The sequence below is a fragment of the Lepisma saccharinum genome, chromosome 8 (genome assembly GCF_977018435.1).
Source record: "Lepisma saccharinum chromosome 8, izLepSacc3.1, whole genome shotgun sequence".
Taxonomy (NCBI): Eukaryota; Metazoa; Arthropoda; class Insecta; order Zygentoma; family Lepismatidae; genus Lepisma; species Lepisma saccharinum.
Window position 1 is genome coordinate 79,823,959 of NC_139236.1, and position 15,659 is coordinate 79,839,617.

Sequence of the window (15,659 nt, forward strand, 5' to 3'; positions counted from 1 at the left end):
ACAACGCATCTTGTTTACGAATTATGTTCTACTCCGGATGTTTAGGATCCCACAGGATTCCATATTTATTATACAATAAATGCAATAGTATTTTCCTTATCCCACTCCATAATAAAGATAATAAATTTACAATGAGACGTACTGTCATTCACAGAGCTCACTACACATTGACCAACAGCACGTATCGTGTCCTTTCTTTGATGTGACTGGGAAAACCGCCAAATGAACGATCGGGTCCGTTGCGTATCTTTTCTCACAATTTTATACGGAGAGTTGCAAGATTTTTCGAATAAATTGATACGGAACGGGGATACGATACGCTGGTTTGCAACAAGTGGATACCGGGCTTAAAGCATTAGACATGCATTCGTTGAATCTTCTGAACTTGAACACCACTTTCCGTCTACTTGTTTGAACGTCATTTCCTTGCACCACCCTGACACTGGATACACCTGCACTGCACCGAGTGACAAACAGTGCAGCGAACTAGACGGGGCTTATAAGTTATAACAACGTGCGCATATTCTTTCGTGCCTTGGTCTAGAAGTAAGTAAAACGTCATTACGTGTTCATCCACAGCGGTAAAGCTGGTCTTGCCTAAATTCTCGCAGTCAAACCTGGTTTATGAGCAATGATATTTTTTTCACATCAAGACTCCCCTCTTCCTACTACAAGTTTCCTAATATTGAAACTCGTCTCACTTTAAAAATAAATATATACTGTTACGTGGCGCGACAGTAAGTTTAACTCGAACCAACTCTCAAGCTTTTTATGCAAGGTTTCGTGCGAGTTCAAGGCAAGTCAAGATGTCAGAAACAATAAGTTTCAAGGTTCAAGATTATTACATAACGTATCGCATGTATGTATGAATTACAAGCATGGTTGTCTTGACCATCTTACATTAACACTAATTTTAATTAGTTATTATAATAAACATCATATATCTCTTTATATATTAACATACAGTTGCATGATAATGTACAGTAAAACCTTGTAGGCTACTCCTTGTCTGTGGAGAATGTGTAGTTTATGTTATGTAGGTTAGTTAAACCAACATTCTTAGGTATAAGAAGTGTACATAATACATAATATTTTTACTTGACACACTTTCTCGATGACGGTGGTAACGCTGTCGCTTCGTAATCAGGGGGTCCCGGGTTCGATACCGGTGGAGGGCCATAATAGCTCAGATCCCAGTCCCGATTAGCCAATGAAGTGGACTTCAAGCAAATTTTGAATATTTTTATTTGTGTTTATAATACATAAAAATTGTATTCATTCAACTTTTGTTACTGTGCAAGTAACTATTAATTTCGTTACGCGTTAAATGTAAAAAAGGAGTAATAAATGACAAGAAAACTTGAAGGTCATGTTTTCAACCATCAGGAATTAAGGATGTCTTACTAATATACCAAAGGATTGAGGACGTAGAGTGGGGTGTACAAATATTACCAGGCATATTCAAGAACTGAAAGAAACGGCCAACAAAGCAATGGACAACCTCATCACCAGAATCTGTACAATTCAATTCCTTATATACAGGGGTGCCCACAGGGGGATTTTTGGGGGGACAAAATTTTATACCAATTCTATATATCTTCACACAAAAATGGGAGGGATCGTATCGTTTGATTGACTTGTTATTGATTTTTAGTTTTAGTTATTATGTATAGTTTTTCTACCTACCTGTGGGTGATCGCGGCGATAGGGTTGAAATGAAACACCACCTCTTATGCCTTTAGAATCTGTTTGGAAGGAGGGGGCGTGGTATTCGCATTAATACAAGGTTAGTCGAGCAGACAAACTGTGCAGAAAAGGTTGACTAACAATGGCAGTGAGCCTAAAGTATCTAAAGTAAACATATATTGCTTAAATATGTCTGTATTATACAGTGACGTAACCACAGGGGGGCAGGGGGGACAAACATTAACAGCCAAGGGCACCTGCAAGAGGGTACAGAGGAGCAATTATCCCCTTCGATTTCAAATTTTATTGAAATAAAAATACATTTTGTGAAATTTTCTTGCTTGCTTCGCTCGCATTATCTGCTTTTCTCGTTTTCGACAAGTTCAGAGCTGTAGGCAGCTAGGGGCGGCGGGAGTCGGCCATGGGCGCCGAATGATCTAAAAAAAAGTTGTAAAAGAGAGAATGCCATTGCATCCAGCAAAATTATTTGCGCCATATTAAATAAATATTGTTTTCAATTGCAAAAATTGGATCCAAAAATTTTCTTGCTCGCTTTCTCCTTGTTTTCTGTAATGTAATGTATTTAAATAATATGTGTTGTATATTTGTATTGAATAAGCTTTGAATATGTACACAATTTAGTGTTAGCTTGTTGCATATGTATTTTCTATTTTATGTCGCTCCATGTTGCATATGTGTAAAACATACGTTGTACATGAAAGTTACACATGTATCTTCGGAATGCATTTATCACTCATTTTCTGCCATTCAAAAATACAGTTTGTGTGCTTGATTTCCATTATTAGCTAATGTGAAATTGACGGTGTTGAAAACATATTTCAAATAGTTTGTTCCAAACATATGCTTTAGCACAGACTTCTACCCCCTTTTTGCGTAATTTATGAGAATAATAACGTCTTTGATACTACTACTGGTAGTAGTAGTAGTAGTAATAATAAAGCCATTATTATTATTTTATTATTATTATTATAGGTACGTTTATCCTGGTACTGCGCCCCCCAGACAAAAATTCGTGGTTGCACCTCTGGTATTATATTTTTCCGCAAATTTTGTCTCACAAAAATAATTTGAGTAATTAATTCGGCATAAATGGCGGGGGGGGGGGATGTTCTACCTTTTTGGGGGGAGTGCGGGTTGGGCCTTGGGGGATGGGCACCCCTGCTTATATGTATAAATAAGCATACGACTGTACTCAATATTGAAGAAACCGACAGTTTTATCTAAAGAAAACATTTTGAAGTGTGACTGCAGTGCTACGGTGTGTAATTGGATACACATTGTGCATAAACAAGGCACCTCAACCGCGTCGAAGACGCTACTTCGCAACAAGCCACTTCACATGTAATTTATTACACCAGACCTTTTGGCTTCCTGAAACAACACTTCATGCCAACAGCACAGGACGTTATCTGAACGCTGTTGCCAATCCTATTATCTCTCATTTACGGTATTGACAGATAGTGTGATGATATCCTTTGTTTTGTCGACTTTTTTGTGTCTAATCCTGAACCTGAACGCTAAACAAAGTAAATTAATCCATGGTGATGAACGATTTTGAAACACGAATGATCTTGTCCGCAAATGTAAAGAACTAGTCAAAGTTTTAGGTTCGTCAGGGCACGCGAAATATGTATCAGTTTACGAAATAATATATTTTTAAATTTTGTGTTATATAGCATTGCTTTTTTGTCACTTTTGGCTAATAGCGACGATGAAGACGAATGGCGATAAAATGAAATAGATAAAGGGACCATCACACACACATATGGACAGCACACAACGTAAGTCCCATACAGAATTATACTGGCCATGGGTTCAGACGCCAGAGCCTTCCTAGTCTGCAAAATGCACTCCAGGGTGTACTACGTGGAAGTGAAGTTGACATTTGGGTGTCTTGAGAAAGCGATGACTAGGATGAGTGATGAATTTGATGAAGTGGCACTCGCAAATAACACCCATGCCGGGATTCAAACCCGCGACGCCTGGCATCGTAGCGCGCTGTATTAACCACTCCGGCAAGGAGGTCGGCAACATCACAACACATACATACGCATTCACTATGGTCTGCCTTGACGGTCACCAAACAATGATCCACACACACACAAGACAATATCACTCAGCCAAAATACACCTCAAAGTTCCACTGCGCGCTCCACCGTCTACGAGCTTCAAACTGGCACCGCCCTCTGCATATCCATTCATCCACTACTGACCTCGACAGAAACTTCTCCTTAGAAAAGCTACTGACTTACCTTGAGAACCATGTAGCAATCCGTCTCAACAGATGGGTAGAGGCAACGCTACAGGTCTGCGATGGGGTTTTCTCTTCTCCCTACTAGGGAGAGCCACCTGTCCGGGATCCTGCAACAAAGGGAAGCAACAATTAGTTACGTTCGTTAAAATTAAGCGACCTCCACCCTCACGTGAGACGCTGTAGATAAGTCTGCCATTTATCACGTGAATAAATACCTACTGACAGTCAATTACATCACCCCATTCCCAAGATGCTAACTGTAAATGGTCAATTGACATAAGAATAAACGATGGTTGACAAAAATCGTGTTTTCCCCCGTAAAGAAACAAAATATGTAAAATGTATGCCAATGAAACTTATTCTCTAACATTCTTGATTGATTGCTCAAGTTTATTTTACTTTGCTTTTCTGCCACTTTTTGGCTAATCGCGAAGATGAGGTGGAATGGTGATGAGACGAGATGGATAAAAAGACAATCTTAGGGAGTGACGATACATCAAGAGCCCCGCAGAGGATTATGATTATACTGGCTGTGCATCAAGACGCCAAAGCTTCGTAAGTTTGCAAAATGCAGTTCAGGGTGTACTACGCGGACAAGAGGTTGTCATTTGGTTGTCATATACTTATTGAGACATGGCCATTTTACGCTAAGAAATTGTCAACAATGAAAATAAAAAAAAAGTGAAAAATAACACAAAAATAAGTCAGAAGGCACTATTATATATTATTTACAAGCATTTTTCTGGTGGAAGGTCGAAAGGCATACTCTGAATTGAATACGTCAACACTTGATAGAAGGTCATTAGTTTCGAAAGGGTCGCCCCTTAATTTCTAAGAATAGCCAATAAGGAATATCTTAGTAATCCAATGAGGGACTGTGATTTCAGCTTTGTACAGCGACGCACTTTATACTCCAGAAGTGTTTCTCAACCCTGGCATCAATTATGCGGACCACGAGAGGTTCACCGATAGTGGCTGAAGGTTTAATTTAAATAATTTTATATTTGTCAGTAATCCTAGACATAATCGAAGTATTACTCTGTATGATTATGCCATAAATTATTTATTTATATTTAATTTCACGGGTACATATTTATTAATGTACGAAGTTAAAAAATTAGAAAAGATATTCAAGAGCAAATGTCGAGATCAGTGTATCGACAACAAAATTTACCGGGCAGCGGTCTCACGAAGTTTGAGAACCACTGCTCTAGAAGTAACTATTTGATAAATATTTTCAACCGGTATATCAATAAAACAATAGAAGAAAAAGACGCTAGATGTTCGATTTTACAAAGAAATCGATAAATCCAATTTATCAAATATTATCTTAAAGCAACTCGAAGATGCAAGAAAACAACCCTTAACCCGAAAAAAGGCCGAGAATCGAGAAAAAAATTCTAACACCATTATGAGACAAACATATTACGCAATATTCATAAATAAAATTCGGAAATATTTTATGGCGTCATATCCTCATCTTGTACTGATTTTCCAGGTCTAAGTTAATTTGAACACGTTTCTAGATTTTGTAACCATAGTGACGGCGCTGGCTATTTTAGTCATTAGTGGAGTACGCTAGGCTCAAAACCTAGGCTATCTCAATACCGTAGTGCTCGAAACAGTTCCCTTTTCATCCCTGACATTCCCCGTTTTCCATGCACCTACTCAACTGTTGCAAAAGCTGATCTCTCAGTATTTATTCTGGCAGCAACCTTTGGTAACTGGAATCACTGTTGAGAGGAAGATGAACATTTTTTAGATGTTTTCCCCTTCCTGTGTATATTGATTTATTTGGCTACAAAATTCCCCGTTGCTGGAAACAACACTGCTTTCAAAGAATCACGAAGACTATCCCTCGGTAGTCAGAATGGGGAAGGATGGGACTTCTGGTTGTGCTACTTTGCAACTTCTTGATGAATTCCGGACAGGTTGCCAACTTCTGAAGCACCACCACCACCTGAACAATTTTAAGCACATTTTCTAATCGATTTTTCTCCTGTATTTGAGTCTTTGGGCTTCGCAGATGGCTTAGCTAACCTAGAGTATATACTCCTGTTAGTAGGGAGACAAATTTATGGTAAATAAAAACTGAGGAGAGCGGTAAATAAAATGTTAGATCAGCGGTATATACCAGCGATGGAAAAAAAAAAATTGGCACACACTTTTTCATCTTGAGAGGAAACAACATACAAGAGAGCTATAAATTGATAAACTACTTCATTTTTATATACTGTACACATACACAAGTACTTAGCTGTCCAACCAAAAAGCAAACAGGAAACTTAGTTTTCGAACTAAGATTATGTGCATGGGAAATCCCAATTTGCAGCGTCTTCCTGATGTGATCGAAGATAAAACGTTCTTCAGATGCAAGTGGTAGGAAACTTTAGGCAAACGTTTCGTTACAAATCGACAGTTTGCGCGCACAACCTCGATTGCCGGTTTTTGCGTGTTTTCTACTTAATTTGAAGATATTTCACGGTTATTTCGCGAAAAAGCGTTCATTTCGTGGAAAAGCACACATTTCGCATTACTTCGCGAATAAAACTCATGCATATTTCATCATTGGGGGTGTAGTTACGTGCAGAATGTTCAAAATTGCATCTTTTTTTCACATTTCCCGATTTCGCGCATCGCGAAAATTCAATGTCCCTACCTGTTAGTAATGAAAAACGAAAACTAAAAACTCCGTATAGCGCCAACAGCTCCTTGAAGGACAAGGCCTACCAAGCGACGCTTGGTTATTTTCCATGGAAGGGCAAGCAAGATATTTTTCCACGGGGGGCAAACGAGGCACATTTTCCCACATAATGGTGTTGTCCGCTCAAAAAAACATTGCTTCAATCTGAATTTATCATGTTCATACAATCATTAACATATATTATTGTGGCTGAAATGAAATTATGTGTGTGAAATATGTAACTTTTGGTTAACTTTCATTTTCCAGGGAGGGCTATGCTCCCCCCTCCCCATTCCAGCACATAGAGTCCCATAGCAACTGTTGCCACGATGTTTAAACCAATTTAAATTATTTCAACTGAACCTGCCGAATCAAGTAAATTCTACAGTGAAACCTGAAATAAATCATTTACAGCAAACAAGAACAATAGTGAAAATTTTGTCGTTCTTTGCTCCGAAAATTTAAATGGAAAACGACCACCAAAGAAATGTAAATAACATGTACGCATATTCTTCTGGTGTGCTGTTTGGCTTTGTAGGACATTTCTTGAGTAGATTATGAGAAGATGGGAAAACGGGGCACCTTGAAAAGAAATTGCAGGAAAATTATACGTTGAAGGAAGCGACACGCACGGACGTGATGGCTGAAGACCGGGCAAAAGTCATCTTCCATTGTCATCATCGCCTATTAACCTAGAGACGTGGAAAAGCGTTGGTAAAACGAAAAATACGATGTACAACAAAGACCAAAACTCTGGAGGTATTTTGTAGAATTACATTAATATTTTATTTATTTTCTGTATGTTTATTTACTCCTGAGATATCTACGGTTGGACATGTATCGATTTATGACTTTCGACCGTTTTGCTGCACAAATACGTTGACTCTAGTAACACGGTAAACTGCTAATTCTGGTACACAGAATCTCAATCAAAGGGTAATTTTATTAGCTGCTGTTCCCTGTGATGCCAGTGGCGTATACTGAGACCAAGATCTGGGCTATCTCACTATGTCACGTGGTCCTAGGCTGTGAATAGAAATAAGTTTACCAACAACTAAGAAATCAGGTTGCCAACTCATAGGAAATCAGGTTGCCAACTCATAGGAAATCAGGTTGCCAACTCATAGGAAATCAGGTTGCCAACTCATAGGAAATCAGGTTACCAACTCATAGGAAATCAGGTTACCAACTCATAGGAAATCAGGTTACCAACTCATAGGAAATCAGGTTACCAACTCACAAGAAAATCAGGTTGCCAACTCACAAGAAAATCAGGTTGCCAACTCACAAGAAATCAGGTTGCCAACTCACAAGAAATCAGGTTGCCAACTCCAGAATCACCATCATCATTAGTAGAGGAAGTGGGGGAGTTGTGCAACATCAAGTGAGGCTCGGTGAGGCTCGCCTTAATGGATTTCTCTCGTAAGGCATGAGCCTCATTTTCTCGCAGTGTTGCCAGCTGCTTACTCGAAAAAATCACCAAGGTTTTTTTTTGGGTCTAACGTAGCCTAAAGCAAGGAGCTGGCAATCTTGCTTGAGGCTTGCCTTAATGGTTTGTTTTTGTAAGGCATAAACTCTATTTTCTTGCAGTGTTGCTAATATTTTACTCGAAAAAATCACCAAGGTTTTATTTTGGGTCTAACCTAGCCTAAAGCAAGGAGCTGGCAATTTTGCTTGAGGCTCGCTTTAATGGTTTGCTTTTGTAAGGCATAAGTCTTATTTTCTCGCAGTGTGGCCAACATCTTACCTGAAAAAATCACCAAGGTTTTTTTTGGTCTAATCTAACCTAAAGCAAGAAGCTGGCAATCTTGTGTGCTCGCAGTATTGCCAACATTTTACTCGAAAAGTCACCAAGGTTTTTATTTTGGTCAAACTTAACCTAAAGCAAGGAGCTGGCAACCTTGCTTGAGGTTTGCTTTACAGTGCATAAAGCAATTTGCCAACCTACTGGTATTTTTGCCATAGCCTTTTACAAAAAAAAAGAGAGAGGAGAGAGAGGGGGAAGAGTTAAACAACTGACAATGTCGCTAATATTTACCTACAGCTTTTTTTTACTTGGCAAGGGTTTAGCCAATTTATATACTGGCGTAACATACATACACTGGGCAAGGAGAGCCGGCAACAAACACACACTGCCGTAAAAGAGAAAGAGATGGATGGATGGATGGCAACACAGTATGCGTGTGCGTGTGTGTGTATAATATGTAGCATTATTAACTAGAGTGTGTTGGCAACCCACCTGCAACTAAAAAAAAAAGATAGAGATACCAACATTGCTGTAAGATAAAAAGAGAGACCTAGAGCTGGCAACAGTGGTGAGCGAATATGCCTTATTTCCAAGTCCCGGGCACCAATGTAAACCTCTCTCGCAGGAACGATGTGCTGCACACGCATACGCGCGCACATGCTTATTTTTATTTCTGTATTGCGACGCAAACACATCTAGAAAAACTACAATTTTGTTCTCTCTCTTCTCTGCGTATGCTACCAATGTTGATGCAATGATACAAATTCAACAATACATAGGCCTTGGGATGATGGAAGTAACTTCCTGCCCTACTGACGTATACAATACACATGATGCTATCTGTACAGCAGGTTGTTAACAAATTTAACAATACATAGGCCTTGAGACGACGGAAGTAACTTCCTGCCCTACTGACGTATACAATACACATGATATTATCTGTAGGGCAGGAAGTTAACAAATTTAACAATATGTTGGCCTTGGGGCCACTGCTACCTATGCTGCTAACTGATGTCACTATTTCTCAACAATTGCCAGAGCTGATGTTAACTTCCTGCCCTACAGATAACATGTGTATTGTATGCAATATTACCTTGCATGGCTAATATTTCATTTTTGACCTCATTAGAAAACCGTATAAAACCTAAAGCACTGGTGTAGAAAGTTCTGTTTTATTTTGAATGTTAGTGAAGAGCATTTCTGCAGTATTTTCCAAAAGTAAGTAACTTTGTTTCTTAGCTTGCATGAGTTGGCTTTGATTTATAAGTATGGCTTTGTTTTTGTGAGTTGATTTTTGAAACTAGCCAAACAGATATAAGAGATTGCGGAAGGAAGGTATAACTTCTTGAAAACCAAATAGCTCTTATGTATTGTGGAAGAAAATATACTCACAAAACATGCAAAAAAAAAAGAGAGAATATAGAAGATGTTTCATGTCTCTCTCTGCTTTGATATATTTGAAGCATGCATTTTGGTAGCTGGAATATTTTTTTTTTCCGTGTGCTGTTGTTGGTAGGTAGGAAATATGTGGGCGGGGCATATTTAAAAAAAAATAAAATGTGTTAAATTGTTAGAGGAACGCAAGAAAAAATGGAGGAGAGTTGCGTGTTTTTGATATCTAGTGGAAGTACTGATTGATTGATTGATTTGATGTTTTAAGTCTACTTTATGCACAGTAAGGCTAATCGGGACTGGACCTACAGTTTCAAGAACCACTTGTGCAGGTATCGAACCCTTGATTACAAGGCTATTGCTGTGCCATCGCAGAGGCTAGTGGAAGTACTGATTGATTTGATGTTTTAAGTCTACTTTATGCACAGTAAGGCTAATCGGGACTGGACCTACAGTTTCAAGAACCACTTGTGCAGGTATCGAACCCTTGATTACAATGCTATCGCTGCGCCATCGCAAAGGCTAGTGGAAGTACATAGTTATTTGAATCTTATTTATTTAAAATATTTAGTTTTTTTTTATGCACGCTTATTGATTTTTAAACCTAAAGTTAAATAAAATCCGGCAATTATATCCAAATATACTTATGGCTACAACGAGCATTCGCAAAAAAAATGGCTTGAGATTTTTTTGCTACGTAAACAAAATGGTCGACATGCCAAATATGAACAGGCTATATAGATTTGAGAGATGGATAGAAAAAAAAGTTAATTAAAATTTAATTTCATGATTGCAACACGGAACTTAATGATTGATTGATTGATTGATTTAGTTTATTTTAACTTCGCGTTTTGTGCCTCTTGGCTAATTTGCGAAGATGGGGATGAGTGATGAAATTGATGAAAATGGATATTCACAAACAACCATACCCGACCGGGATTTGAACCCGGGACTCTTGGCGTCGTAGCGTGATGTGTTAACCACTCGGCCACAGGGTCGGGCAAGTACTGGTATATACATAGACCAAAGTTACATGGTTCTAGCTCAATTAGGAGTCGAGAAAATCAATGTCTTGGAAAACGTCTTAAGACAAATATCTTAATCTTTAAGAAAGTCGACTTCCGGTATCTCAAGATGTTACTTCCGGTCTGTCAAGAAAATTTTCTTAAGACAAAAATCTTAAGACGTTTTCCAAGACATTGATTTTCTCGGCTCCTAATTGAGCTAGGATGATGATTTTAGGTTTGTTGGATAGGATTCGACGAAAACTATTCGACTAGCAAATAAAATCGATTCCACCCCCTCAAGTTTTGGAAATACAATTTTTTTATTTTTTGAGAAACTTGATTTGCCGGCTTAGTTTTTACTCTAATTTGAAAATTTTAATGATATTTGATAAAAAATTGAATGTACTCTACAACCTATTGGAAACATAATGATTAGTGCTTACTGTTTCCAAGTTATTTTAAATTTAAATTTCAAGATGTAATTTCTAAGTTGTTTTGTAACTCGTAAACTATGGGTCGTAGAAAACCCATTCTTGTTTTATCTGCTATTGCCCGACAAATACTATAAACACAAATAATGTTTATTGTTTGATTTAAAAAAATCGAAAATAACTTTGTTTTCTGAAAATAAAAAATGTGTATGGAAAAAAAATACGATTGTGTAATTTTTTATGATGTATGTTTGCATGTAAAAATAAGTATACCTGAAAATTTTAGAATTTCAAAATAGCTATATATATATATATATATTTGCTATTATATCAGCCGAAACAATAGAATATATATAAACAAGTACATTTTCATAGTTTCATACCTCTACTAGATTGGTAGAAAAATATACTAATGGGCAATAAAATCTGAAGAAGATTCGTGTCTAGCAAAAAATAAACTAAATAGAATTACACATGCATACAATATTTATTGTGCTTTTTTTTCTATCTACAATCATATTTTTCTTATATATTTTTTTAAATTTTTTTACAGGGTTTATTAAAGCACATATTTGAGGAAAACAAAATTTTTCTCGTAAGGCATTTTTTTTGTAAACACTCTACCACCAACAGATCACATATAAATAAACATACCCCCCCAAAAAAATGCGCTCCATGAAAAGTTGCCCTGTGTGCAAAATAAGCATATCAAGCAGAAATTTTGCAAGACATTGTCGTACCTCCGTGCTAGGCAAGCATTTGGCTGCCACCGAACCATGTCCCAGGTGCGGTATACATATTACCATTAATAATTTAAAAAGGCATATAACATCATGCAAAATTGTCGTCGGAACACCTGTTCCACAACCGTCGACCAGCTCCACCAAGAGGAAAGCAGAAGCAGCCTCCATCAATGCACCATCCGCCAAACGTGTCAAGCCTGTGGCGAAAGCGAACCGGACTGCTTTCGAGCGTTTGTTAGAGGATTTTGTCATCACTTCGGAGGGCTCATGCGACGTGCGTAGCTTTTTGGAGGAGAAGCGAGCAGAGATAATTTCCATCCTCGGTGATGCGCTTGCAACGCACTCCACCAAATTCTACGCATCGCTACGTTGCCAGTACAAGAAGCCGTCTGATGAAATTTACAGCTTCTGCCACAACACCAAGGCGAAGACGCTGCATCTGGCGGATGTCGACAACCTCGAGGTCATCTACAACAAGTTTGCCGAGGAGCTGGTGGCGAAACAAGAAGAACATGAAGCTGAGGGCTCGGGGGGTTCGCTGTGTGGGGGGCCTCACGAACTGTGCGTCAAACTTTGCAAGTTTACGCCTCTCTCCGCCTCCAGCTACGTCCCCTTACCACCTTCCATCGCGGCAAAGAAGGCCGTCCTGAACATTCAGAACAGTGACGCCAAGTGCTTCGTATGGTGTGTTCTGGCAGCTTTGCACCCCGTCCACCGGAAAAACCAACCACATCGAGTTAACCACTACCTACCCTACGAGTCAGAGCTGGAAGTTGCGATGGTTGGGATCGACTATCCCGTAGAGGTCCCGGACATTCAAAAGTTCGAGGCTCGTGCGCGGTTGGCTATCAACGTTTATGGCCTCACTGACAAAAATGTGGTGTACCCCATCCAGGTGAGCGACGTAGAGGACGATGGTGCGCAGGAAATTCACCTTCTGCTCATCAAGGACGAGACCCATCACCACTACACCCTTATCCGTTCCCTCTCCCGGTTGGTGTCGAGCCAAAAAAGCAAGCATCATGGTAGCATAGAAGTTTGTCGAAGGTGCATGTCAACTTTTGATAATCGAGAACAGCAAGATTACCAGCGCATCAGAGGTCCCAACATCGCTGCCGAGAAGCTCGCTCGCCACAAACTTTATTGCGATGCCAACGAGCCTGGGGTGGCAGTCTTGCCTAAACCTGGTGCCGTGGAGCGTTTCCGCATGCACGGTGCCATGGTGGAGCACCCCGCTATCATCATCGCAGATTTCGAGGCCTTCCTCAAACCCCTGTCCACTTGCGATCCTGATCCCGAAGTTTCCTCCACCACCCCTTACCAACTCCACGAGGCATCCAGTTTCGCATACGTTGTGGTGCGACGTGACCAGCACATCGCCCCCGAGCCCTACGTGTATCGCGGTCCCGACGCAGCCAAACACTTCCTCGAGAGGATGGTTGTCGAGGCCATCGAGATAGGGAAGGTACTGTTGGCCCTCAAGCCTATGCTCCCACTGTCCCCCGACGATCAACGTAGACACGACGAGGCCATCGCTTGCCCTGTCTGCGTCAAGGAGTACACCGCCAACAACCGTAAAGTCCAACACCACGATCACTTTAACGGTAGGTATGTTGGTCCATGGTGCAACGATTGCAACCTCATGGCCCGGGACGCGTATTTCACATATGCACATTGAAATAGAGATTGGGGGCGTGGCTTGTAATGGAGAAGTTTCTGGTTGGTTGGTCTATTTTATCTTTATTGAGCACTTCTATGGCGTGCTTAACAATTAACTACAGGCTTGAACTTGTTCATTGATGTAAACCACTTATATTTTCCTTTTCCATCTATTTTCTACTTTTTATACATTGCTTTGATCCTTTCTACATCTTTCTATTGTAGTTCACTTTCACTAAATCCATACTTATATCCTCCAGCGATTTATTTATATTCCTTCACCTTGTGCTGCCATCTACTTTTCTTTTTTGAAACTCCTATCTTTTCATCTTGTGTTCTTGATTCCAGTATGTAATATCTGGTTTGTAACAACTTTTTTACAAAACAAATAGCATCGCGCTTATATAGTCGAAATTAAGGTTTTGGCGCTACTCAAGGTTTTGACAGATTGTTAAAGTAAGAATTAAAAATGTTCCTTGTTTGCATCTGACGAAAAGCGAAAAATGACCCAATATATTAAATAATTGTATAAGAATTTTCATCCAACGCAACATTTTAAAAATTATTGCCTCTTTTATTTCCAATAAGAAAGTCTATTCGCTTTTCGAGTATTGATTACTATCCGATTGCGTTGTATTTTTCCCACTAGATTGTTCTGCTTGTAGTCTGTCGTTTACAGAAAGTGTTCGCACAAGTCAATGAAATAAATGCCAGTGCCCTATCCTGTATCATTGAGGCAACCTGCTAGCCAATAGGGAGCATTCATACACAAAACCACGCCCCCAATCTCTATTTCAATGTGCACATGTGAAATACGCGCCCGGGACCCGCGCTTCATCCCTGTGTTTTTTCACAATGGCTCGGGATACGACTTCCACCACCTGATCAAGCATCTTGGATACGACAACAAGAGAATCAACGTTCTCGCCCAGAACGAGGAGCGTTACATCAGTGTGAGCAAACGAGTGTCGATCCCGGGATCACGCTCTACCGTCGAGCTTCGCTTCCTCGACTCCCTGAGGTTCCTCCCGGCAAGCCTCGATGCTCTCGCGGGGAAGCTTAGCGACGAGCAAATGCTCATCACTTCTGCAAACTTTCCGAACTTGGACGCCGGCCTCTTCAAGCGTAAGGGGGTCTATCCCTACGAATACATCACAGACCCTTCCAAGTTCACGGAGACGTCGCTACCTCCCCAGGCGAAGTTCTACAGTCAGCTACGAGGCTCGAACATCACCGACGAAGAATATCACCATGCCCAGTCCATGTGGCGCGAGCTGGGCTGTCGAACTCTCGGAGACTACCACGACGCCTACCTCAGACTTGATGTGACGCTCCTCGCCGACGTGTTCCAGACGTTCCGTGCGACCGCAATAAAAATCTACCAGCTGGACCCCGCCTACTTCTATAGTCTCCCCGGACTGGCGTGGTCAGCCATGTTTCTGGTGACGAAGATCGAGCTGGAGCTTCTTTCCGATTATGACATGGTGCTGTTTGTGGAACGCGGCATCCGGGGTGGAATGGTCCAGGTGTCGCAACGGTACGCGCGCGCCAACAACCATCACATGGCTACTGGCTACGACCCCTCACAACCGTCCAGCTACATCATGCACACGGACGTGAATAACTTTGTACGGACACTCCATGATGCAGCCACTTCCCTTTAGAGGGTTCGAGTGGGCCGACCCCTCCAACTTTAACATTGAAAGCTTCGACGATTCAGAACATGGGTTCTTCGCCGAGGTTGATCTGCAATTCTCCGAGAAGCTGCAGGATTTGTTCAGCGATCTCCCCCCTGCACCCGAGTTCAAGTGTCCACCCAATTCCAACCAGAAGAAGCTCATCATGGATTTCGAGCCCAAGAAGAATTACGTCCTACACTACCAGAATCTCCGGTGGTTGATGCAGCAAGGGGTCACGGTCCACGCAGTTCACCGCATCCTCAAGTTCGAGCATTCTCCGTGGTTGCGTCCATATATTGAAGTCAACACCAAACACCGCACCGCAGCCACGTCCGAGCTTGATAAGGATTTCTTCAA

At 40.5% G+C, this 15,659-nt stretch overlaps 1 protein-coding gene across 7 annotated transcripts in view; it reads right to left on the bottom strand.

The window, feature by feature from the left end:
• LOC145991185 (sphingomyelin phosphodiesterase) overlaps positions 1-15,659 on the bottom strand; it is a 176,469-nt gene that overhangs the window by 53,587 nt on the left and 107,223 nt on the right. For all 7 annotated transcript variants that reach the window (XM_083127061.1, XM_083127060.1, XM_083127059.1 and 4 more), the window contains one exon: positions 3,960-4,068. The gene's annotated coding sequence lies outside the window, so the exon portion shown is untranslated. The remainder of the gene's footprint in view (positions 1-3,959; positions 4,069-15,659) is intronic.